We start from the raw sequence: 25,988 nt of genomic DNA, 5'->3' as shown, positions 1-25,988 counted from the left end.
CAGTCAGTAGCACCAAAATCGCTTAAGCAAGCTGGCTGTCTCTCTCGCACCTTCAGCAGCTAAGGCAGCTGCAGCTCCCAAGCACCTGCAGACAGTGGCCAGCAACCCCTGAGCAGGAAGGGAGACAGGAGCTCCTGTGAAGACATCACAAAGAAAATTGTGACACATTACCCCCTCTCAGTCCTTGGTGATTGCAAATGCGTTGCTTTCTCTCAAAGAGGGGAAGGGAGAGGAAGGAGGGAGGGGGAGACATGCTCTTGGTTAAAAACAAGGCTGCTGGAGATAGTACACCTACCAAGGCAGCCACAGTCAGTGAAGAAGCACCTGAGCAAAGGCTCTTTCTTTGAGGAGTCTAGTGAAAAACAGGCCTCTCCATATCACAAGCTCCCCAGATGTTGGCATCCCAGGTCCCCAGAGTGGAAAAATCTGCAAGGAAGAACAACAGTGGAAGAGGAGTCAAAATCAGAAGGCAGTGTCCAAGCCCGGTCCTGGAAAGAAGTGGGAACGGAATGAGCCAGCAGAGACTCCTCAAGCTAAGGAAGTTGAGCTCCAGACTCCCTACAAGTCTCTACAAAGGAAGAAAGGACAAAAGTGGGCACCTTGCCCATTCTTATTAATCAGGGAAGAGGAAATGGAGGCTACACAAATGGCAGACAGCTCCTTTGGTAAGAAGCGAGGTGCAGCTGGAGCCTGTGAAGAACAAGACAATCAGGTTCTAAAGTTCAGCACAGGCAAGGGCTTCTGGCATGGGAGAACCAAGAAACAGATAGCATGGGGCGAATCTCCATTCCTGCTCAGGTCAAGTCTGTCAAGTCTGTCAGTGAGTGACCTGGGTGGAATCATTCTTCGCGAAGTAAGGGTGATGGCAAGAACACACTCACTTATAATGGACTTAGAAAGTCTTAGTTTAGAGCAGGTCTGATGACTGCAGGGTCATACCATTGGTCTTTTTGTATATTCTTCATACTTATTTGATTTTGAGTGTCAAGTGTCAGGAAAAAATTAAAAGAGATATTGTTTTTCTTTAAGATATGTTAGCTGAGATTCCCCTCTCCTGTCCTGTGAAAGTCTTCTTACTGTGAATGAGGTTCATGTGTGTTTCATATCAATTCATTTTGTGCTGATTTGGCTGTGATTTTCAGAGATGAATTTCACAGATGGAGTCTCAGCTATTTCCTTAGGCATAGTACAAGTGCCACATCTGAGAACTTTTATAATTGGAGGATTCTCACTGTGTGAATGAGTGTATCCACATTTTATCTGTCCATCCCTTGAAGCCCTGGTGGGGAGACAACTCAAAAATATATCTATGTATCAGTTTGCTAAACCTCCTCTTTTCTCCTTTACTTGACCTGAGATTGCATATTTCAGATGCTAGCATGAATCTACCATCTTTTAGAGATAAAATTATTGTTCTTGGAACACAGCATCCTGTAAAATTGACAGGAAAGATTATAGTGTGCTGTGAATGCCATGCATTGTTTAACTATCTTGCTTTCTGTAGTTTTTTTATTTCTATTATTATTGTACGTGTTTGTAGCAAATTGCTTTTATTTCAAAGCAGGGTTTTCTGTATTGAAAGTATTTTCAAGAACTTGACCATTACTATTGTTGCTCTAAGTTCAAGACTGCACTTTCTTGATTTTAACACTGTCAAGAATAAAATGACATGAATATTGTGTGTAGAAAAGAAAGCATCCCTTAAATCAGCACCAGGCTCTCTGTGCCTGCACACCCATGACCATTTGCTCAGGAGACTAAAGTCATCGTTGTATTTTTCTCAAAAAGAGCAACCCTTCTCACGAAGTGTAGAATTAGCAGAAAATACATGCCTCTAGTTGGTTAGTGTTTCCACCCTGGAACTGCAAGGCTGAATACTTGACTGTTTACACAGCACCTTAATGCTCAGCTAACTGTCGACTTCATATTCAGTCCAGGACCCCAGTCCACCCACGTTGAGGGTAGGTCTTCCATTCTTCATGAAACAAATCTAAAAAGACCTCACTGACATGCCCAGGGACTTTATCTTCTAGTAATTCTAGATCCTGTCAAGATGAGAATCAATATTAATTATCACAAGAGGGTGTGTTTTACTGTGAAAAGAACATGAATTTGGCATGGACTTGTTTTAAGTGCTGAAAGTAAGAGGAATCCCACACAGGGAGAACAGAAGTGGGGGACCTGGATGACCAAGGTCAGTTGCCAAAATCACATGGCTCTGTTTTTAAGTAACGTATCAATCATTCTTTTATAATAAATATTACTTTATGCCAAGCAATAATCTTCCAAGAATAAAGATTTTCTAGAGAAACACAATAATGATTTGTATATAGTTTGATATAGACATATATATATATGTGTGTGTGTGTGTGTGTGTGTGTGTGTGTGTGTGTGTATGCAAAAGAAGCTTGATAAGGAAGAAACTTGCATGTTTTGTTGACTGGCATGCATGAAGTACATATATTGTCTTCTGGATCTCATTCCTCAGTGTGCTCAAAAGTGGCTGGAGAAAGCGACTATGATGCTGTTTTTTAGTTTTAAACCCTAGAAATCTAGGGGAGAACCCAGGAATATTTCTTTGCATAGCATTGGCCTATATTGCAGTTTAAAAAGTAAACATTCTACATAGGTTCATGTATTTAACACTTGGAGTTCCATGTGTGTGCAGGGGCATATACATGTGTATCTGAGCAGGATATGTGTGTGTGAAGGGAGCATATATGTCGGGGTATGTTTGTTTGTATGCACATTCTTATGTGTGAGAGTAGGCATTTGTCTGCCACCGGGAATCAGTACGGTTAGGAGAACTTGGGTGTTACTACTCTCCATTCATCCTGTTAAACAGACTCTTTCATTCAGCAATGAATATGCCAAGCTACCTGGCCATGAGTAACCAGCAAGGCTCCTGCCTCCTCTTCTGTCTGTGGAAGAGCTTTAAGATCATGGAATTCACTACTGTGTTCAGTTTTAAGTGGATTCAAGGATATGAACCCAGGCCTATCTACAAGCATGGCAAGAGCTTTTTCCATTAAGCCATCTCCCTAAGACCATACGATAGCCCGCCTTGATATAATTGAAACTTCTCTTTTTATTTCTTTTACTAAGCAACTCTTCCCTTTGTTCCAAGCTCCACAAGACATCTAGCAACATTACATTAATAATACACACTACTTCCACTATTTCCTGTAATATTCACGAGTTCCCATCTTTAGATCTTGAATGAAATTGTTATCTACCAGTATATTGCATGCGCTCACACAAGATTGGACACACTGGAAAATCTAGACAATTTTCTGTCTCACCATCCAAGGGTTCTTACTAACCAATAAATAAAAGTATAGGCCTTTTAAAAATTTAGATAATCCATGAAAATAATGCCAAATTCATTGTCTTCTTTCTGGTATCTTCTCTGACCACATATCCTAGTTTGATGTTCCAAATCTCCAGTTTCTGTGGCTTGTAGTCTTTTATATCAATATATACTTTAGTTAATGCGGTTCATCAGTTACCACAAGAAAATTCAGTTATATTTCAGTTTCTGTGAGATTCTTCAGTATCCACTTAGAAACAGGCTTACTTTCCTTAGCATTGTAGGAGGTGTTGTGTTTTTCAGCCATGCTGGCAGTGAGACAGCCACTGTTCTGTCCAGAGAATTATCTATATTAGTCACTTTTTAGATTTCCATGAGTACATTTATTAAGTATACAACAATTCATACTAAAAGAATAGGTAGTAGGTATATGATGAATAATAGATAAATCTACATATATGATAGATAACAGACAGTTAGGTAGGTAGGTAGATAGGTAGATAGATAGATAGATAGATAGATAGATAGATAGATAGATAGATGGATAGATAGATAGATGGTAGATATAGGATGATAGATAGATAGATGGATAGATGGATAGATAGATAGATAGATAGATAGATAGATAGATAGATAGATAGATAGATAGATAGATAGATAGATAAATGTTGTGGACCATCCTCAACAAAAATACCTCTTTCAAGGTAGGGGCATGGGAATTTAGAAATACAAGTAAAGAATATGAAGACATATGAAAAATAATAAGAAAAGAAGCTATAGAAAATCCTGGGAGGGCATTCCAGTGAATACAGAAATTGCCATGTTTATTTTTCCAGTCTTTATACCCAATGTAAATGGGGGTGGGAGGGGGAGAAGGTAACAAAAGACTTTATTAACTTTATACTAAGGACAATTCAAAGTCAATTGTTTTAACACTCTGAGACATCAAATCATTAGTATTCTGTTGTATAGGCAGAGGAGCTGCTTTAGACCAAATATGCTGAAGGCAGCCACTCCCCAGGTGACCTCATAGTTACAAAAAAATAACAGAAGTACATTTGCATATCCTGACCACCTGTCAGGATGGAATGGAGCTATATTAATTTCAAAAGAATCAAGTAATCACATTCTGAGTTGGGGCACGTGCAACTATGCTTGTCAACAATTTTGAGCAACCGCCAAACTCTCTGATCAACAGGCAAGGTAGAAATTGGTACCACATTTTTGGGTGTCCACAAGATACATATAGAGAGATAGACAGATCAATAGGTAGATAGATAGATGATAGATAGATAGATAGATAGATAGATAGATAGATAGATAGATAGAGATAGATAGACAGACAGACAGACAGATAGATAGTAATTCCAAAGCTCAAAACATCTAGCAAAACTGGACTTGGGAAGCTCCACTGAGGCAATCATCTGGAGTTGCAGATCAGAGTGTCCCCTTGTGTGAGATTTCCAAGTAAATTAACAATAGATAGGGATAATTTCATCAACTTGGCTCACAGCATCCAGCAGAAACAGACAAGGGAATTTGGGGCAGTCAACTGGTGTTCCCAATTAAGCTTTCTGTCCACTAATGAGCTTTCCATGACTGAACTTCTGGCTTCTATTTACTACTACAGACACTTTTCTATCATGGGATAAACAAGAGTAATGTCTGTTGGAACTGGTTTACCTTCGAGCTATTCGCAAGGATTCAGTGTGTTTACTCTTGGCTGTGTTGCTGTACTCTTCTGTCCTTGCTGCAGAATTAGAAGGTACAGCCTATCCCCAGATAAAAGGTTTGCTAGGGCAGGTTAAAAATTCTTGGGTCTGAAATGGGGAGGCTAATCTGGCTCCAGAACCAGCTTTTCAGTGAATTCAAACAACACATTGGAATTTACCAGTATAACATGAGCCATCTGAATAGCCAAAAGTGTGTTTGCCTTCTAGGACGGACTGTCAACTCTAGCTGATATTAAACTCTTGATGACAGGAAAATATGCTATTGTTCCATGCTAAGTGACTTATGTTGGGTTAATTGCTATTTTCCTTGTGACAAGTGGTTAGTCTGACTTTAGGAGGCTTTAGGATAATTGAGGATGGAGACTTCCTTCATGATCAGCAGCTTGTCAATCAAGGAACTGAAACTACAAGTTATTGATTACTGCTCAAAAGTATGGGGTCCAGCTTGAGGATATTGCTTAGTAGGTAAACCACTTGTTGAATGAAATGTGAAAGTCTGAGATCAACTCCCAGCAACTCACATATAAGGTATGCACTTCAATGGGCATTTACAATCCAGAGCTCCTATGGCAGCATGGAAAACAGATACAGGGAAATCTTTAGACCCTGATGGGCCAGGTTTATCTGGTGCACATAACAGTGAAAAACAAGGAGACCCTTCCTCATACAAGGTGCAATGTGAGAATTGACATAGGACAATGTTCTCTGATCTCCACATGTGAACCATAGTGTGTGTGTACCTTGACACACACATGCAAACATATGCATAACCACACACATAAAAAACTCAAAACAAAAGTGGAATTTGACTCATAGCTCTGACCCCAAGGGGAGACATGACATTCAAAACTGTTTCCATAACATAAAACTGCCATCTATCCAGAAGGTCTCTGGTAGAGAAACAAGCACACTATAGTCCCCATGGCCCCACCTCATAAATGTTCATCCAAATGTACCTGTTAGTCACATGGGCAAGGCAATGTTCCTCAGAAACTTGTTCCAGAAACAATCTAAAGTCAATATAAACACAAGGTTTAGCATGTTGGTCCCATTAGCTGTTGTATACTCTCACTGGGAGTGCCTCTATGATGATCTCTGCTGGTTTGTCTCCTCCATTACATTCTGTGTATCTCCTGAGTTCATTCTAAGGACTGTAAGAACTGGGAGAAGAAAGACCCAGAGGAATTCTGATAGTAGTTTCATAAGGCGTAATTTCTTTGTGTGGCTTTCTATAACTGTCTATCCATATAAGTAAAAAGATTTATGATAAACATGAACTTATCTCAGTAAAGAAAAGTCATCAGTGTCATATTCTTTGTCTACTTTGTGTACCTTTAAAGTATTCCTGGCTAATTTATAGTCCCTGGGGAGAAAGTTTATAACTAGAAATAAAAGTAACCTATTTTCAGTTTCTCAAAATCAGCACCATTGGAATTGTTGCAAAAGGATGATGTTGATACACTTTTAGACGTTTTCTTCTCATGTTAGAAGAGCAATAAAGACATAAAATATAAAACTTCAAAAGATTCTCAGTTGTCCTAGTAAAATGTTCATCATTTTCTAATATTGAATATCACTAGAAAGGCTGTGCAAATGACTCTTTGGGTAAAGTATCTGACACATAAGCATAAGGGCCTGGGTATGAATTTCAAGAACACATATGAGTGGGTGAGTCTAGACCCCCAGTGCTGAGGAGGGGTTGGTGAGACAGGTTGACTTCAGGAGCTTGCTGACTAGCTAGTGTAGCCAGGGACTGACCTGTTAATGAAGATAGGTTAGTGAACGGTAGTGGAAGACAGTAGACTAGACATTAATAACAGTTTTGGAAGAGAGAATGCTAAGTCAGGGATCCTAAAATTTGGACATGCTTTTCATTCTGAGTATTCAATTTCTATTTTACTTGTGAAACAAGGAGAATGATATCTATCAGCTAAACTATCTTAAGATCTAAGTGCTGATATATGAAATAGTGACCATAAATTATGAAAGGTAGAGCAAGCATGGGACTGTCTTTTCATTGGGACAGACCTGTGTAGAGTAGACTCTAATTTTCAGTATATATCACTTTAAGTATTCAAACCATCCTACATTCATGTAGCAATCATAGTAGTCAAAATGGAGAGACGTTTCCCCTTAACTCACAAAATGTCCTTCATGACTTCCATCTGCTGGGGATGAAATGTTTCCCATAGTAGGAAACAGGACCATCACTGCCCTATACCCCCAGCTGTGAGCTATTCAGAAGAACCCCGGTATGTAGCTTAGATTTATTTTCTTTTGACTCTGACTTCTTCATCTACATAGAGAGAGCTATGATTATAGGCATGTTCTACCATGCACCACTGAAATGGTGGTATATACTTGAAATCCCACCTACTAAGCAAATTCAAGGTCAATATGGGATGAGATCTACAAACAGATAATCACTCACTCACTCACTTACTCACTCAAAAATAAATAAATAAATAAAACCAACTGGATTGCTTTCCTTTTTGGTTTCCTAATACCTTTAACTTCTTTAGTTGGATGACTGAATATCAATCTATACGTATTTCTTGATCATTATTCCATAAGAACATCACTTTCCCCTTTCAAAATCATATCTTTTATCATAAACATTTGCAAGTCAGCACACATATACTGTGTATAAGGGGAGGACCCTTATTCTTGGGAAGTATTGCTAAAAATTGCCATATGAGTGTTATTAATAAAAATCTAAGGTTATGGCACACTCAGAATAGAGGGTTGATTCATAATTGTGCTTTTGTAACATTTGATATTCTAGGCCAAGGATTTGGTTAACTGTATTGTTATTTTGGAAATCCAAGTAGTAAATGATATCATCTCCATTTTACATGTGAGAAAAGTGATTGGTTAAGAGATTTTAACTAGATCATTATTAGCCAAGTAGTAAATGAGGAAAATAAGATTGAAATTTTATTAGACTATCAAAGCTTCTTTTGGTATCTCTACTCAGATGAAGTTAATGTAAAATAATTTGAATTCTGCAAACATTTGATGATAGCTCCAGTTAACTCTTGAGTACTTTGCACAAATATAAGGGACTTTGCCTCTTTCTGAGTCAATATTTCATCCATGGAATTATAAATAAAATAGCCAAACAATGTTATTTTAATAGGTATGAATGTCAGATGCAACTAAAAATGACTTGGGAAGATTGTTCAATTGTTAGAGAACTTTGATCTCCAGGTCGCAAGTTTTGTTTTTGTTTTTGTTTTTTTAATCTGACATGGTGGCATGTACTTATTTCCTTTATTTTTTAAGATTCAGTTTTATTTATATGCATGTGTGTGTGTCTACGTGAGTGTACACTACATACATACATACCAAAAAAAAATACCCCACAAAGTTTATAGTTCTGTATCAGTTACTTATCAGGAAAAAAGAACCAGTGTTAATCTAAATGGCTGCCACAGGAATTAGACATAGCAGCGTGAAGAGAAGAGATTGTGAATCCAAGGCGGCAGCACTGGAGAAAAGGTCTATCTCAGAGGGGTAGCTTCATGAATGCCACACCCATCTTAAATGCTGATGGCCATGGAAGGCTGGAAGTCTGCTGCCTTTGTCAGTGGTGACAGATTTAGGATTATCACTGATCACTAACCCCTGACAACAGTAAGAACAGCTAGACAGCAAGTACAGTCATCCAAGGAGAAGAGAGAAAGGCAGCATAACATATGAATGAGCCATAGAAAGAGGTCGACTATATGGAAAAGTGTGAATTAGATGTGTAATGACCCAAAGGCTTGTTTTTCACAGTGCATTTCCATTCATGTAAAAATGTGCTTAATGTCACGTGAGATAGAAAGAGCCCCACATTTAGAACAAGCCCAATTTAGTATTATAAAAGCCACAGCTAGATTTAAACCTCTGAAGGAGGTTTATTGCTATTGTTGCTTAAATACTATTGCTACTTATATATAGTAGGTCTGGTTTCATATAACTGATATATGATTGATAATCTGCAGTCTTTCTTTTCAAAAATTATGTATAAACAAAAACAATAGTATGCATCAAATTTAGTCAGTTTATCTTTATTGTTATAGGAAAAAGAGACAGAAGACAGAGTTACACATGCAATTTAGAATTTCATGATTATGCCTTACAGTGCTTTCCTCTAAAGTTCATTTATTGACCCACTAATTCTTCTGCCCAAAACATGACTGATATTTTGAAAAGGCTCCTTTGAAGAGGTTATTAAATTAAACTGAGACTTGTAGGGTGGTTTTATCATTTAAGAAGTTCCATATCATGTCATTGGGGACATGCACATTTATATTTAATTTATTTAAAAAGTATGTCTCCTTGTGGAGCTGTGTTTTGGGGTAGGGGGATATGTGCACATATGTGCAGTGCATAAGCAGGCCAGAAGAAAATCCCCTAGAGCTGAGGTTCTAGGTTCTTACAAGATGCTTGGTGGTGGTACTTAAATGTAAACTCAGGTTCTCTACAAAGGCACCAAGCTCTCTCTTTTTTTTTAATTGAAAACTCTGTCCTAATCCCCCCCAAATAATTTATTTAACAAATTGTAAAAATTCCTTTTATTGAAAATAGATTATTTTTATACAATATGTAATTCTTGCTTGATAACTGTTTTGTTATATGTAGTTTTACTATGTTAAAGTTAAAGCTTTCCTTTTTGTTAAAACAGAAAAGGGAAACAGTGTAGAAGGTCCTTCTGCCTTTGTGTTGTTTTCATTGGTTAATAAGGAAACTGCTTTGGGCTGTTCATAGGGCAAAGCTTAGATAGTTGTGGAAAATTAAACAGAATGCTGGGAAGAAAATGGCGGAGTCAGAGAGACGCCATGGACCCGCCACTGGAGATAAGCATGCTGAGACTTTGCTGGTAAGCCACGACGACATGGTGATACACAGATTAATGAAGATAAGTTCAAGTAATATGTAAGAGTTAGCCAATAAGAAGTTAGAGCTAATGGGCCAAGTAGTGATTTAATAAATATAATTTCCATGTGGTTATTTTGGGACTAAGCTAGCTGGGCAGCCAGGACAAACAAGTGGGCCTGGCTCTCCTGGCAGCATCAATATATCCTGAGTATTGTTTCCCCTATCTATATTTCTCCCAGTTTCTACCCACCTTTTGTTCCATCTGGAACTACTCGCATTCTCTCTCTCGTTAGAACAGGCTTCTAAACGATAACAACAAAACACAACAAAATAAAAAAATAAGATAAAACAGAGAAAGCATCAGTTGGGTAAATCAAACCAAAAGAGTGATAAGAGAAGGCATAATAATCAGAGATCTAAGGCTGGAGAGATGGATCAGTGGTTGGGAGTACTGACTGCTCTTCCAGAGGACGCGATCGAGTCTCAGAACCCACATGGCAGTTCACAACTGTCTGTAATCCCTGTTCCTAGGGTCCAGACTCCCATGACAAAACACCAATGCATATAAAATAAAAATAAATAAATTAAAAGAATCAGAGACTCACTTGTTAACACAGTCAGGAGTCTCACAAAAATACTAAGCTGATATCTTCAATATAAATGCAAAGACCTGGTGAGGACCTGTGTAGCCCTATGATTAGCCAGTAACTGCTGAGCCATTTCTGTAGCTCCAGAGGGTAGTCTTGACAAGAAGAGTTAGTCAAAAAACTCCAAGATCCACCCACCATGTATGTGCAGGCCCTACTGTCTATAAGTACATAGTGAGAGTGAGAAGAGTATCTTCTAGAAGCCAAGGGAGAGTTTCAGGAGCAACTGAATCCATCAACTCTCATGACTAGGTTTACTCTCTAATACTAAGAGTCCATTTATATTGCTTGACTCACCTGATCTGTGGAGCTCTGTATATTCAGTCTAAGAAACATAGAGGACAGTCTTCAACAGCTTTGCCTTCCTCTAGTGACTTGCTGGTCTCTTTGATCAGGTTGGAAAAGTGAACACTTATGTCTTGAAATAATTTACAAAATAATCACTAGTCTTTATCTGTGATTCTGACAGCTATGCTATAATTTGAGTTCCTTATGAGATACAAATCAATAATTTTGAAGTGAAATAAGGTCTACATTTTTTTTATAGAATAGGGAAAAGGTATTTAAGTCAATACTGACTAAATAAACACTTGGGGCCAATGTCTCTTTTTTTAACCTTAAAACCAATTTTTGACATGAATTTCATTTCATCCTTTATTGTTGCCCCACCCATGTCACTTTTTTCCTTTTTATTTTCTTTTTCACTTGAGATAGAGTCTCACTGTATTCTATATAGCCTTGGTTAGCTTTGAGACTTCCATCCTTTTGCCTCAGCCTCCCAAGTGCTTGGATCTTGAATTATGAATCTAAGGTAGAGAGTGATTGAGGAGGACACTCAATTGCAACCCAACAGGCACACAATACATTGTGAATGCTTCATTATGTTTATGTTATAGTCTTGATCTTAAGTGATTCCAAAAGGTCAGTGTGTTAAAGTCTTCCTGCCCAGTCTAAAACTCTTATTAAAGAGTGAAACTTACAGGTGTGTGGCCTAGTGGGAAGACTTTGAGTGAATGGTAACTTGTCCTTGACAGTGACAATATATTCTTGATTTCATTCTTTCAATTACATTTCCAAGATGCAGAGTAAGTAGTGTTCTCTTTCCACTGAGTCGGGAAAGCATAGGGACTAGTGCGGCAACTTGGGAGTCCACTTGCCTTAGGTTGGGCAAACACTTTTCTTTAAGTAAGGTATTTGAAAATCTTAGATCTTCATCAATTGCAGGGATTATGTCCCATGCCTCTTTCCTAACACTACACCTAACAACCTTCGATTCTTATTTGCATCCAGCTATGACACAATGTGCTCTGAACAGCTGACTAAGTTTCTCTTTCCCCACAACAACTATCATATATGAGCAGTTTCCCCTGAATTGTATTCCACTTATTTCTGGATAAAGGGTTTGGAGTGTAATCTGTCTGGAACTAGTTTTGGTTGCATTTGCCATTGAGAAAATCTGCATATTTGGGTATGTATATAATTAGGACAGATGCCTCATGAGAAAGGACACATAGTCAATAAAATTTTACATAATTCAAATCTGTTAATAAAAAGAGAAAGCTATTGAAATTGTGCCCCTTAACAATCCAAATCTTCCCCTTCTTGAAACCTGAAGAAAGAAGCCTGGATCAGTAATTGGGGTCATTGAGTACTCTTAATTGTATGGTAATTGTGTGGTCTGTCATGCTTTTCTTTTCTTTTTTTCTTAGAACGGGTTACTCTGACTGTCCCAGAACTTTTCCTGTAGACCAGGTAAGCTATGAACTTTCTCTATAGACCTGAATGGCCTCTGTTTCCTAAGTACTGGAGTTAAAATTAGGCAGAACCGCCAGTCAGCAAGGCCTGTCACTCTTATAATCATATTTCTTTCTGATCTGCTCTATGACTTTGTTTTTAAATCAAATGTTTTTGATATTTTATAGTCTATATGTACCTTTAATATGATTCATTAACTAAGAAGGTCAGAGTCTTTACACACCTGTAGCAGACTCTGGTCACAGTATCACAGTCATGATGTGCTCCTCCCATAGTGTGCTATATTGCCCAAACCCAAGAACAACAGCAACCATGACTGGGGGCTTAAAGTCTCTAAACCTATAGGTCTTGTTGGGGATGCAGCCAAAATGGTGCAGCACTTGCCAAGGATGCATTAACTCTTCAGTTTGGTTCCCAGTGCCACATAACCTAAATGTGGTGGTGCACACCCAGCATGTAGGGAAAGAAAACAGAGAAATAATGAGTTCAAGGCTACCATCTACTACCTTGCAAATTTAAAGTCAACCAGATCAACCTGAGACCCCACAAGTAAGAAATTAATATTTTCCCTTTAAAATATGAGTGTCTCAGATAAAGTTGACTAACACACTAGCTACCTAAATATTAATTATAATTCAATAGAAATAATACAACAAATTCAAGTTTATCTTCTGATTCTCTGTATATGTTTTTCCAAATTTACACATTTGTTAATGATTTGTCCAGTATTTGATGAGGCTCTTCTTTCTTCACTATGTCACCTACTAAGCATTTTAGTATAGACTTGTAGCCTGTTAATACTGAGTGGAGACTTATTGATCATTTAGTTTCATAGACTAAGATTTCATGTTCTACATGGTACTTTCAAATCAATTTTACATGTATTACAATTTACATTACAAGATTATCATTAACATTTATATAATTCATCATAATATTTACTATTATTTTGTCAAAAAAGTCTGTATTTCTAAAAGTTAATATGGACCTGTACTTTTGTGCTTAGAACAACAAAACCCCACAAGAAAAACTAAATAATATTTCTTAGTTTAAATTAACCATGTTGTCTTGATAAATTAAAAATGGGCATTGAATCAAGATATCTTTTGCTAGTCTTTTCAAGTGTATCTCTTTCTAAATGCACACATGAGAGAGAAGGAGAAAGATACCTATGGATTATATATGACATTCTCAGATTCCCATGATTATTGTATGCAGGATCTGGAATTAAATGTCAGACCATAGGACAGTTAATCAAAGTATTCTGCCAACGCAGTGAGAAGATCAAAGATGAGAAAATGAAAGAAAGCATTTGTTCTGTCTTTATCAATCTGATACTTGACTGATCACCTGGCAAATGGTATTAATTGCTATTTTTTAAAAATAATTGGGTGGATGAAGTCAAAGGGAAATATAGTTCAATTTCAAAGCAAAGCCTTTGATGTGCAACCCACAGAGTTTTGAAGGGCAAAGAAGAGAATGGCAGATGTACAGGGTTAAGTGCCTTGTGGAGAACACAGCCTCTCCTAACGTACTAACTGTGCCTCTTAGAATTGTGTCTGTTTCTTTAGGACAGGGAGTACTGTTCTCTGGAAAGTGTTCTTCTAGGCCAGCTGCTGTTGGTGTCTCCTGCGGTGAAGTGTGGAAGACAGAGGAGATGTGTTAGGGTTAAAACTGACTTGGATGAAATGGAGCTTCTTGCTTGGAACATGACAAAGGAGCTTTAAATCTGAGACAGTAGAGTTGGCTCTGCAGTTAAGATGACTTGCTGCTCTCACAGAGGGTCAGGGTTTTGTTCCCAGCATCTACAGCAGGTATCTCACAATCAGTTGGAACTCCAACTCCAGAGTACCCAATGTCCTCTTCTGACCGCTGGGGGCACTTTTGGTTATGTGGCACATCCTCTCTCTCCCTCCCCTGCCCCTCTCTCTCTGTGACACAATACACACGCTGTACATGTTTATTTGTATTATTTAAAAATAAATATAAACCGTAGTTGTTCATGTTACAAAGAGAACTACTGTACTCCCTCAATGTTTAGTAACTTGAATATGTTAATTGCTTTCCAATTGTCTCAGATTTTATCAGTGACCTCCATATTTTATTTGTAAAATAGAAATGGGAAATGTTTCTGAAAGTGCAATGAGTGGCTATGTATAAAATACTTGTCATGAAACTGATACGGGGTTATACAGATTGAGAGAAGCTAGTGCTCTAATTATAAATCTTAAGAATTAAGTTTTGGATCATTGTCTTTGACCTGAATTTCTCTGCTCCCTGTTAATTAGTTATATTGAAATTTCATTCTAGCTTTGCGATTAGCAAGTGGGTCAATTTAATGTTACCAGTTGCAGTGGTTAATCTTTATGTTCAGCTTGACTGGGTTTGGAGTCATTAAGACACTTCTAGGTATATCTCTCAATTTTCAGTGAATTTTGAGTAAGGAAGGGAAATTTACCCTGTATGTGAGTGACATTCTCCCATGGGATGGTGTCTTAAGTGGACAGAAAAGAAAGAATAAGGAAAAGTGAGCCAGGCATCTGCGTTTATCTCTTGCTTTTTGGCAACAGACCGACTGAAGCAACTGTCTCAAGCACATCTTCTTGAATAGTCTATGTGTGGTGTGGGAGAATTGTCTGTATTCTGTCAATCATATTTTAATAAAACGCTGATTGGCCAGGCAGGCAGTATAGGCGGGAAAGCCAGACAGGAAGAGGGGTGGAGCAAAGAGACTGGGAGAATTCTGGGAAGCAGGAAGCTTTCTCTGCAGTTCTGCCCAGACCACCGGAGAGGAAAGATGTAATCTGCCCCGCTGGAAAAGGTACTAATCCATGTGCCAACGTAGATAAGGATAATGGTGTAACATAAGTTATAAGAGCTAATAAGTAGCCTGACCTAATGGGTCAATCAGCTTTATAACTTATAGAGATCTTTGTGTGATTGATTTTCCTTGGGAGTTCCTGGCTGTGGGGTACCGGGTGGGACAGATACCCCAACAAGCTGGCCCTCATGTTACATATGTGAACAGTGAGGGTTGAGAGTTGGGGCACATTCATTGTTTTTGTATGAACCAAGCAGAAGAGAGCCATTATGGAGGACTCTCCTCCAAACTTAGAAAACCATGTGATAAGGACTGGGTCATGAGAAGTATAGAGAATCGCAAGCAAAGTGTTACGGGCCTACAATACTAACACCTCATCCAGTTCTGTCTTTATGTTTATGAATTTTGTTTGCGTTAATGTGCACTGGTATTTTTCCTGAATGTATGTCTGTGTAAGGGTGGACCTGGAACTGCAGTTATAGACAGTAGTGAGCCATCATGTGAGTGCTAGGAACTGAACCCTGGTCCTCTGGAAGAGTAGTCAATGCTCTTAACCACTAAGCCGTCTTTCCAGCCCCATCATCTAGTTCTTAAGACAAACCCAGAATAATCTAAAGAAAGAGGAAACTGTAGGATTATCTTCACATTGTACTCACACAGAAGTAACTGGGTACTTTCAGAGAATAATCTCTACCCTTAGAAAATGCCCTGTGGGTTGCCTTTTGAGAGATTGTCATTGTTCACAGAATCATCAAGGAGAATGGAATGTGAGCACCAGCATGGCATCCAGGACAAGAAACAGAAAAGCCATACATTGAGTTCAAACTCTAAAATTAATTCTCCAAAGATAACTTTGCTTAGAGTGTCCCTCAAATTTAGATGTGGTATAGCTTCCATGAGAAACAAATACACTAATTTTCATATTGGATGGCATGTGAGGAGTCAGGTGAAAGTCACAGTCATGCAGTGGTAGACCATGATCTTGAGCTATTCAGGGAAGCTTCTGATGGGACTGATCATCTGTGATCATTGTGTTGTCTGTAGGTAAGCAGATATCCCTATGCCATTTTCAGTAGATGAGCTGAAGTAGTTTCATGTGCCATGTGTGCCCCCCCCCACATGGGAAGAATAGGTCTTTGGGTATTCGAAGAAGGCAGAGAGAGACTTGGAGCTAATGACAGCAGAAAGACATTCTAGGATCATGTACTCAGAAAAGAGGTGAATCACAAAGGAGACATGTCACCTTCTAGAGTAGCCTAAGAGTGACCTGTTGGGAAGCTGTATGCTGGAGAAATATTCACTATTGATGTTTTACTATATGGTCATGTAGCCAAATAATTATTAATATTTGTCTTTATACACATAGACTAGAGTTGTTCTCAGCCTGGATCACAAAGGAGGCTTTTGTTCACAGATAACAATGGTTAATGAAGAGATTCATAATTGGTCAAAGTGTGCATTCACTGCACACATAAACCACAGACACACACTAAAAACACATCTGATAAGGAGACAAAATAGCAGGTAAACAGGAGACATCTGTGCTGAAATTGTTTAAGTCATGACTCTCGGAATTTATTGTTGTTTACCTAGGATTCGCTGATTCTCAAGCTTCTGGACATTCTGCATGGTGCTCACTGTTAGGAATTCTTGCTAATGTGAGCTCTCTGATGAAGCAAAAATCCCAATCAAGCCAAAACACAACAAGCCAATTTAAAAAATACCCAGGTTTAATGGGATTCCTGTGCTCTTGGGTGGCCCTGAGGGGGAACCAGGAGGCCACTAATGCGGCCACTAGGAGGAGAGGAAAGAGACTATGTGTTCTATTTTGGGACCTCACTTAAATACCCTGTGGGAGTAGTCTTGACCCCCCACCCCAGGGACAGGTCAGTACCTGGCATTCTGGTATTTGGAGTCTAGACCAATACAACTCTCGGGCCTGAGGGCTAGATGGATGTGAGGGGCTGGGATCTACACTCCCAACTTAACATTCCAGACTCTTTGGATATAGGGATGACAGAAAATTGAAGTGATAATTGTGACCCACAATTTAGGCTCTCTAGGAAAAAGGGGCATTGACTCAAGTCTGGCTACTTCCTGTAGGTTTAGGGTGGTGTGGGGAAGGGGAGAGCTAGGTGTTGTTGGTTCCATGCTCAGCGAGAGTTGTGGCTGGAAAGGCATCCCATGTACTGTCATCCTAGAGATGTCAGGCATCTGTTTCTTGAGGGAGGTGAGAAGACAGGTGCAGTATGAGGTCCTATCCACCGAGGTTTGAGAGACCTGAGCCACCACATCTGCTATTTCCCTGGAGATGGGAAATGCTTCTATCTATCCTATAAAAGTGTCAATGAGTGTCAAGAGATAACAGTTTTTTTATGAGTAGGCATATGAATGAAATTAACCTACCAATCTTCGCCCAGTTGGTGTCCTTAAAGCTGGTGTGGAGACTAATGTATGTGGAAAGCCCCTTATGGGTTGGCCTGGGCACACATCTGGCAGGAAAAGTGAAGCTGTAAAATATGATTTCAGAGATGGGTGGAGTTAAAAAGGGCGCCAAGAAGCAGTACAAAGGTTTTGAAGAGTGGCTAAGGATATCTCGGCCCAGTAAAGGTGCTGGGCAAGCAGGTATCACTAAGAAAGAATGGGAGAAAAAATGTCTTTCAAGAATGCAGGGCAGTGGCAAAGTTTTAAGTGGGGAGGAACGGGTCCCGGCTACCTCCATAACTGAAATTCATGAGGGGGAGGTGAGGCCTGAATGAGATGTTAGAACAGAAGCTCCCGTGTTCAAAATAAAAGTAATGGACTTACCTGCTACTTGTAGCTTTACCCTAGGCTTGTATAGGGTTATGGAACATACCAAGTCTGGCCAGTGTCAATCCTCTGCAAGGCTGTGAAGTTTGAAGGCTGGCACAATTTCATTTGCTGATGTTGACATTGCTCTGTGGTGTGGCATAGAGGACAAGCCCACATGGAGGCATTGTGATTTCCAGTGTCCAGGTTGCTCTCAGATAGGGCACAACCTTGAAGGAGGCTTAGTGCAATATCATGCCACATGACTACACTTGAAACACCTTGTCTGTGAGGTTTGCTTAGGTTGGGCTCCATCTCGGTAGAGCCTTGTGGTTGGCTTTTCTTAACCCCTTCCTGTGACCTTAGTGTGGCTGCTAAGGTGCAGGCCTGTAGGTTAGCTGCCTGTTGTAGGCATGTAAAGGCCATTTTTATCAATTCCTGTATAGGGGTTTCCCTCCTCAACCTTTCTTAATTTTAAGCAGAAGGATTAGTAGAAAAGGAACCTAGCTGCTTTTTTATTTGAGAGAGATCTGGAAGAGAAAAGGGAACGTAACTTTTAAAATGCCATCTACTCCTGCCACCTCTAGGAGAGGACAGAGAAGGGCAGAGTTATGGTGGGATCTGGTATGGAAGGAGACCGGGGAGGGGCTAGTCCAGTGCACAGAGGGGGTACAAAGGTGGAGAGATGAGGGAGGAGGGGGAGGGAAGGAGGAAGGTGGGGAAGGTGGAAGTCGACCTTGAACCTCCAAATTGGGAAGGGAGGAGTAAATGGGGAAAGGGAGGAATGTGGAGAATGTTACTCCACAGGTGGGTGTTGGGTAGTGTGTGCTTGAGGGAGTGGGGGAGGGGCCAGTGCCTCTGGCCGCATGGTGCTGCAAGACTGGCTACTAAGGGAAGTGCAGGAGTGCAGAGCCTCAAAACCATGGATATATGTAAGCACTGTCCATGTGTCCTTAAGGTGACAAAATTTTCTAGGTCCCAGAGAGAACAGTAAGCTCAAGTGTAGTAAGGGAAGCAGGCTGCATCCTGCTGCCCAGCTAGCTTAGCCCTGAAATAATTACATGAAAACTGTATTCATTTAAACACTGCCTGACCCATTATTTCTAGCCTCTTCTTGGATAACTCTCACAGCCTGATTCAACCCATTTCTAATGATCTGTATGTCACCACGAGATCATGGCTTACTGGGAAAGATTCAGCATGTCTGACCTGATGGCTGGCTCCATGGCAGTTCTCCCTGTCTGCCTTCTTTCTCCCAGAATTCAGTTCTGTCATCCCTGCCTACCTATCAAAAGGCCAAGGCAGTTTTTTTTTTTTATTTAACTATTTAACCAATGAAAGCAACACAAATACAGAAGAACCTCCTGTACCACTCAAGGCTTTTTTTCTGGTGGCCAGTACATCCCATTGTCAATATCGTGTTGAGGCCAAATCTTAGTGCATAACGAAATTAGTCATTCAGGAGAGATTGTATTAGACAGGCTCAATTTATAAAGATTTTGTAAGAGGCATCCTAGGGACAACAGCAGATCTGGCTTTGAACTGCAAGAGCCCATTTTAAAATCCATGCCCAACCAAGTGGCCTAAGTCTATTACATCATGTCCACTAAAAAAGCTCTTAGGCCTAACAGGGTTGTGGAAATTGAATGCTAGGCCTCCCAAAGTGAACAAAGCTCACCCAAGTTAGGCCCAGTCTTGCTGGTCTAGCCGCTTCTGAGATCAAACTCTTGGCACGTGCTCATGGCTTCAACAAGAATCCAATAATCGACAAAAATAAGTATGAATGGGTTCGCCAAAAATTCTATAGCATAGACAAGAAAAAGGGAATACCCAAGATGCAGCCACTGTAGCCCAGGAGCTGGTTTTATCATGGTATGGAGAGCTGAGATTGTAGGCTAGGGAGCTTTCGATGCGTGAAGTAGGGCCATGTGGAAAGGCTGCCCTACTTTGTGTGACCTTCAGATGTTAGAAATTTTTCCTAAAGTGAGGTATCTGCTGAAACAAAAATCCCAATCAAGCCAAATCACAATAAGCCAAATTAAGAAATATCCAGGTTTAATGAGATTCCTGCACTCTCAGGTGAGCCCGAGAGGGAACAGGGAGGTCACAAATGCAACCACGGAGAGGAAAGGGAAGAGAAAATGTGTTTCTTTTTAGGGAGCTCACTTAAACACCTTGTAGGAGTGGTCCTGACCCTTCCCTGTCTTGCTGGAATTTGGATCCCAGACAATTACAACTCTCAGGCCTGGAGGCTGGGATGGATGTGAGGGGCTGGGGTCTATGCTCCCAATTTAATACTCAACCAAAGACATTCTTCATGAATTTCAGTGTTTTGCTATCCAGCATGTGCACTTGGATCTTTCTTAGAATGACTGTGTCTCTGATTCCATTGCATCACTTTTCTTATCTGCCGTCTACTTTTCTAACAGAGTTCTAAGTGGATTAACCACAAACACTGTAAATGCCTAGTCTAATTCCAGCACAATAGCTCACCTATGGCTGAGCTGCCTGTGGTATTCATCCTGTATTTATGACTCTAACTTGTGTGAGCATTATAATAGAACTAGCCTAAATAGACCCTTTGTGGTGGTATGTATGTGGGAGGAAGAGTACCCTAAAATCTCAAGGATGACAAACCATTTTTAAAAATGGTTTGAAGACCTTAATATTAATCTGACCACATTGAACCTGATAGAAGAGAAAGAGTGGGAAGTAGTCTACAAGACATGGGCACAGGAGACCACTTCCTAGGTAGAACCCCAGTAGCACAGACAATAAGAGCAACAATGAATAAATGGGACCTCCTGAAACTGAGAAGCTTCTATAAAGCAAAGGACACTGTCATTAAGACAAAAAGGCAAGCTACTGATTGGGAGAAGATCTTCACCAACCCCTCATCAGACAAAGGTCTGATCTCTAAAATATACAAAGAACTCAAGAAACTAGACACTAAAACTCTAATTAACCCAATTGAAAAATGGGGTGCTGAACTGAACAGAGAATTGTCAACAGAAGAAGTTTGAATGGCCAAAAGACACTTAAGATCATGCTCAACCTCCTTAGCGATCAGGGAAATGCAAACCCAAACAACTTTGAGATACCATCTTACATCTGTCAGAATAGCTCAAATCAAAAACACCAATGAAAGCCTAAGCTGGAGAGGATGTGGAGTAAGGGGAACACCCATCCATTGTTAGTAGGAATGGAAATTTGTGCAGCCACTTTGGAAATCAGTGTGGAAGTTTCTCAGGAAACTGGGAGTGAACCTATCTCAGAACCCAGCAATTCCACTTTTGGGAATATACCCAAGAGATGCCCTATCATACTACAAAAGCATTTGTTCAACTATGTTCATAGCAGCACTATTTGTAATAGCCAGAACCTGGAAACAACCTAGGTGCCCCTCAATAGAAGAACGGTTAAAGAAGGTGTGGAACATATACACATTGGAGTTTGACTCAGCAGTAAAAAACAATGACATCTTGCATTTTGGATGCAAATTGATGGAAATTGAAAATACTTTACTGACTGAGGTAACCCAGACCCAAATAGAGGAATATGGTATGTACTCACGCATAAGTGGATTCTAGCCATAATTAAAGGACATTGAGCCTATAATACAGGATCCTAGAGAAGCTAAATAAGAAGGTGAACCCAAAGAAAATCATATAGTTATCATCCTGGATATTGGAAGTAGACAAGATTGCCAGGTGAAACTTGGGTGCATGTGGGTGTGGAGGCAGATGTAAGGGGAGATTGGTAGAGAGATGGGAGAAGGGGAGGATTGGGGAAAGCTTGGGGGAATGGGATGGGTGGGATGGAGTAAGGGTGGATATGGGAGCAGGGAAGTAAATATCTTAATTAAGGGAACCGTTTTAGAGTTTGCAAGGGACTTGACTCTAGAGGGTTCCCAGGTCCAAGAAGAGATCCCCAGATTGTTCCTTGGGCAACAGAGGAGAAGGTGCCTAAACTGGCCTTGTCCCATAGCCACACTGATGAATATCTTTCATACCACCATAGAACCATCATCTGGCAATGGATGAAGATAGAGACAGAGACCCACATTGGAGCAGTGGACTTAGCTCCCAAGGTCGAAATAAGGAGCAGAAGGAGAGAGAACATGAGCAAGGATGTCAGGACCACAAGGGGTGCATCCACCCACTGAGACGGTGGGACTAATTTAATGGGAGCTCACCAAGGCCAGCTGGACTGGAACTGATGGAGCATGTGATCAAACTGGACACTCTGAATCTGACTGGCAATGAAGGCTGACTGAGAAGTTAAGGACAATGGCACTGGGTTTTTATTCTACTGCATGGACTGACTTTGTGGGAGCCTGGTTTGTTTGGACACTCACTTTAATAGACCTGGATGGTGTGGGGAGGACCTTGGACTTTCCACCGGGCAGGGAACCCTGACTGCTCTTAGGACTGGAGAGGGAGGAGGAGGTAGGGAGAGGGAGAGAAAAGAGAGGTGGTGAGGAGGTGGAAATTTTTAATAAATAAATAAAAAACATCCTCTAAATATCTAAAAAAAGATTTCATTTTATATTTAAATATATATATATATATATATATATATATGTGTGTGTGTGTGTGTGTGTGTGTGTGTGTGTGTGTGTGTGTGTGTTTGTATGTTTATTATGGACATATGTGCTTGTGTATGTAGATGATCAAACTGGCCAGAAGAGACTGTTAGAGTCTGTGGTGATTTGATGACAATGGTTTCCATAGAAAACTGCTCACAAAGGATTAAAAGGTGTGGGCTTGTTGGAGGAGGTTATTACTCTGGGGGTAGGTTTTGAAGTTTAAAAGACCATGCCATTTCCATTTAGCTTCCCCTGCCTCTTGCTATGGATCATATTTAAGTTCTCACCTATTGTTCCATCATCATGTCTGCCAGCTGCCATGCTCCCTACTATGATGGCCATAAAGTCTAACCCTCTGAAACTGAGGGTTCCAAAGAAACTCTTAAAAAATAGGTTTACTTGGTCATAGTTTTTCACAACAAAGAAATGTAACTAAATTAGATCTCCTGCAGCTGAAATTCTAGGCAGTCTTAGCTGCCTAATAAAACCCTAAGAGAGAGGGTGCACGAACTGGTTTTGCCCTGTATTCAGACTGGTGATTATTTTAAATATCATCATTGAACCTTTGTCCAACAACAGATGGAAACAGAAGCAGAGACCCACATCAGAGCTTTGGACTGAGCTCTCAAAGTCCAGTTGAAGAGTAGAAGAAATGAGAACTAGACTAGGGAACTTTTGATGCTCACTATGAGCAAAGAGGTCAAGACCATGAAGGCTTCATCCACCGAACCAGTTTACCTGGGCTAATGGGAGCTCAACAATTCGAGCTGGACTGGGAAGGAACAATCATAGAACCAAACTAGTTCCTCTGAATGTGGGTGACAGTTATATGGCTGGGGCAGAGTGAGGGGCCTCTGACAGTGGCACTGGAATTCATCTCTACTGCATGTACTGGCTTTTTAGGATTCTATTATCTTTGGATGTAACCTTTGCTCAGCCTAGATGTAGTAGGGAAGGCCTTGGACCTTCCACAAACAAAGTGCCTTACCCTCTCATAGGATTAGATGGGGGTGGGGTAGGAGGGTGTGTGGAGGGAATAGGAGGAGAGGAGAGAGTTGGAATTGAGATTGGTATTTTTTTAAAAAAAAATCTAATAAAAAATTGGGAGGATGGGAACTGAACTTGGGTTTTCTGTAAGAGCAGAATCTTATCTTTTCTACTGAGTCATGTTCCCAGTTTTCTACAATTTATTATTATGACGATGATGACCAAAATTACTATAGATTATTTCGTGCATAATATTCCTCAGACTGGATATTGAATGTTTCTTATGTTTCTTCCCCTACCCCACATTTCTCCTTACGGAAGGAATTCTAGATTTGTGCATGAGCACTATGTTGCATTTGTGGGCATCAGAAGACAGTTTCGCAGAGTCTCTTCCCTCCTTCCATCTATACATGAGTTCTGGAGATTCAGCTTAGAGGCAGGCAGGTTTGTGTACAAGCTTCTCTACCTGATGAGTCATCTTTCTGCTTCTGTTCAACCTTTTGATCTTGTGATATGATGTTGTTTTCTTTGAAGTTAAAATTCAAGAACTGTGCCACTGTGTTACAAATAGAATAAAAACATAAAAACCATAAGTCAATGCCCTGTGTCTTTAGTAATTTTATGATTTTTGTGATGGGCTGCCCTTGGCCTATGAGTAGGTGCCAGAGTCTGAGTGCATTAGGAAGGCTGGACCTCTAGGCTGCATATACCATGTGGTATGCAGTCCCCACACTTGGGTGGGACATACAGTCAGTATGGCTAAAGGTGGATATTTCCACCACCTGGACAGGTTAGGCTCTTATGGAAACCAGCAGGTGAAAATCTTGTAGCAAAGTGTGTGGAATTCTAAGAAGAATTGGATGTAGGTCTCAGGTTTTTTTTTTTTTCACTGCCAGGGAAAGAATTCAGACACCAGGAGAATTAAAGTATTGAAATGATGTTTTATGGCATGAAAGTAAACATGACAGCTGGGGTGGAGGAACAAAGTTCTCAGAGTAGTCTGTTTCTACTAACTCTTGGATCACTATATTTTACTGTCAATGCTTTAATGAAAGGAAGTGCCACTCATTCATTCATGAGCAAAGGTAGCATATGTAATAGAATCATCTCCTACTCTCTGCCCTTATATTAAATTCTGCGCTCCCATTTGGGGTTGTTTATAGCCAATATGGTTAGGATGCCCTAAAGTTCCTACCTAGCCAAGATAACTTTGAACTTCTTATCTTTTCCCTTTCACCTCCAAAATGCTAGAATTATGGTGTATATCTCCCTATCATTCTGTTTATGCAGTGGTGGGGATATAAAACCAAGGCTTTCTGTGTGTGAGGCCAGTGCTCTACTAACTGAATTCCATCCTCAGTCCTAATTGATGTATATTGCAATTTCAGATGTGCCAAGTTTTATCAGATGCCTCATGGGAACAGTCAATTTCACAAGACTAATGATAAGGAAGTTCCATAACTATGAAACAAAGCGCATTTAGAAACTCTGCCCATTGCTCCTATTTTCCACGGTATTGGGTAGTTCTGTTGTCCCCATTGAAGAGATACAGCACCATTCTTATAAAACAGCTGTGCTATTGTGTGAACCTTCAGGCAACCTTGGGTTTCCTTGTTCCATGTTAACTAACCTGCCTCAGTTTCTCCCTAATGTGGATTTTTTAAGAACACAGAGTCGGTTTGATTCAGAATCATTCCATCACATCTACCTATGCTGATGTAAATAAAGTTTGTCTTCTATCTCTACTCTGAGAAGCTCGTCAGGGCTACCCAGATAAAGCCCACACAGTCATGAGGGCAGTTCCTCTGAGTGTCCTGTATTCGATTTTCTCTCTCCCCCTGTCCACGTGGTGCCTTTAGCCATTCCATTACTATTATGTTCTCCTTCCTCAGGACTGGCTTTAAGATAGCTGCTATTCTTGAGGTGCTGTCTACTTTTATGCAGTGCTGGGGATTTATTCCAAGGCTTCCTGTATGTCAGGTGAGGGCTCCACTAGCTGAAATCCATCCTCATTTCTATACGATTGGAATTTCAGATGTGCCATGTTTCTCTGTGACTCTCTGTTTTTCCAGTGCTGAGGGTGGCAATTTGTCTCATTACTTCATTTTTCTTACAGGTATAAGAAGACATGTGGATGCTGCAGTCTTCTCAGCTTTTTAATTTGCTTGCTAAGATGGAGTGGCAATTTCCCAGAGTCTGTAAACTGAAGTCCTCAGATAAATAAAGAGAGCTATACCTGTGCTAAATATTCCAGAAGAACAACGGATTGAATTCAGTGCTTTAGGGAGAGATAGAATGCTGCAGACCAGAGTGAAATTATCTCAAACTATTTAATACCTTGAAAGTTAACATAGATCACTCATATATTTAACCTAACATCCCTGTGATAATCAGAACCTTCCAAATGCACTCTTAACAACTGACTTCTGTCAGTTCCAAAGCTATAAATGTCATCAGATAGTATCTGAAATCCATAACATGGTTTCCCTGT

General features: G+C 40.0%; 1 long non-coding RNA gene across 1 annotated transcript; it reads left to right on the top strand.

The window, feature by feature from the left end:
• Positions 1-230: 230 nt before the first annotated feature.
• On the top strand, positions 231-25,988 carry LOC125406665 (uncharacterized). The gene is made up of 3 exons (XR_007233986.3): positions 231-665; positions 12,266-12,308; positions 25,614-25,988. It is a non-coding gene; the product is annotated as an uncharacterized LOC125406665 (long non-coding RNA).

This window comes from Myodes glareolus, chromosome 5 (assembly GCF_982192425.1).
Source record: "Myodes glareolus chromosome 5, mMyoGla1.1, whole genome shotgun sequence".
Classification (NCBI taxonomy): Eukaryota; Metazoa; Chordata; class Mammalia; order Rodentia; family Cricetidae; genus Myodes; species Myodes glareolus.
The sequence above is the reverse complement of the archived record's forward strand: the minus strand, read 5'-3'. Positions and strand labels throughout refer to the sequence as shown.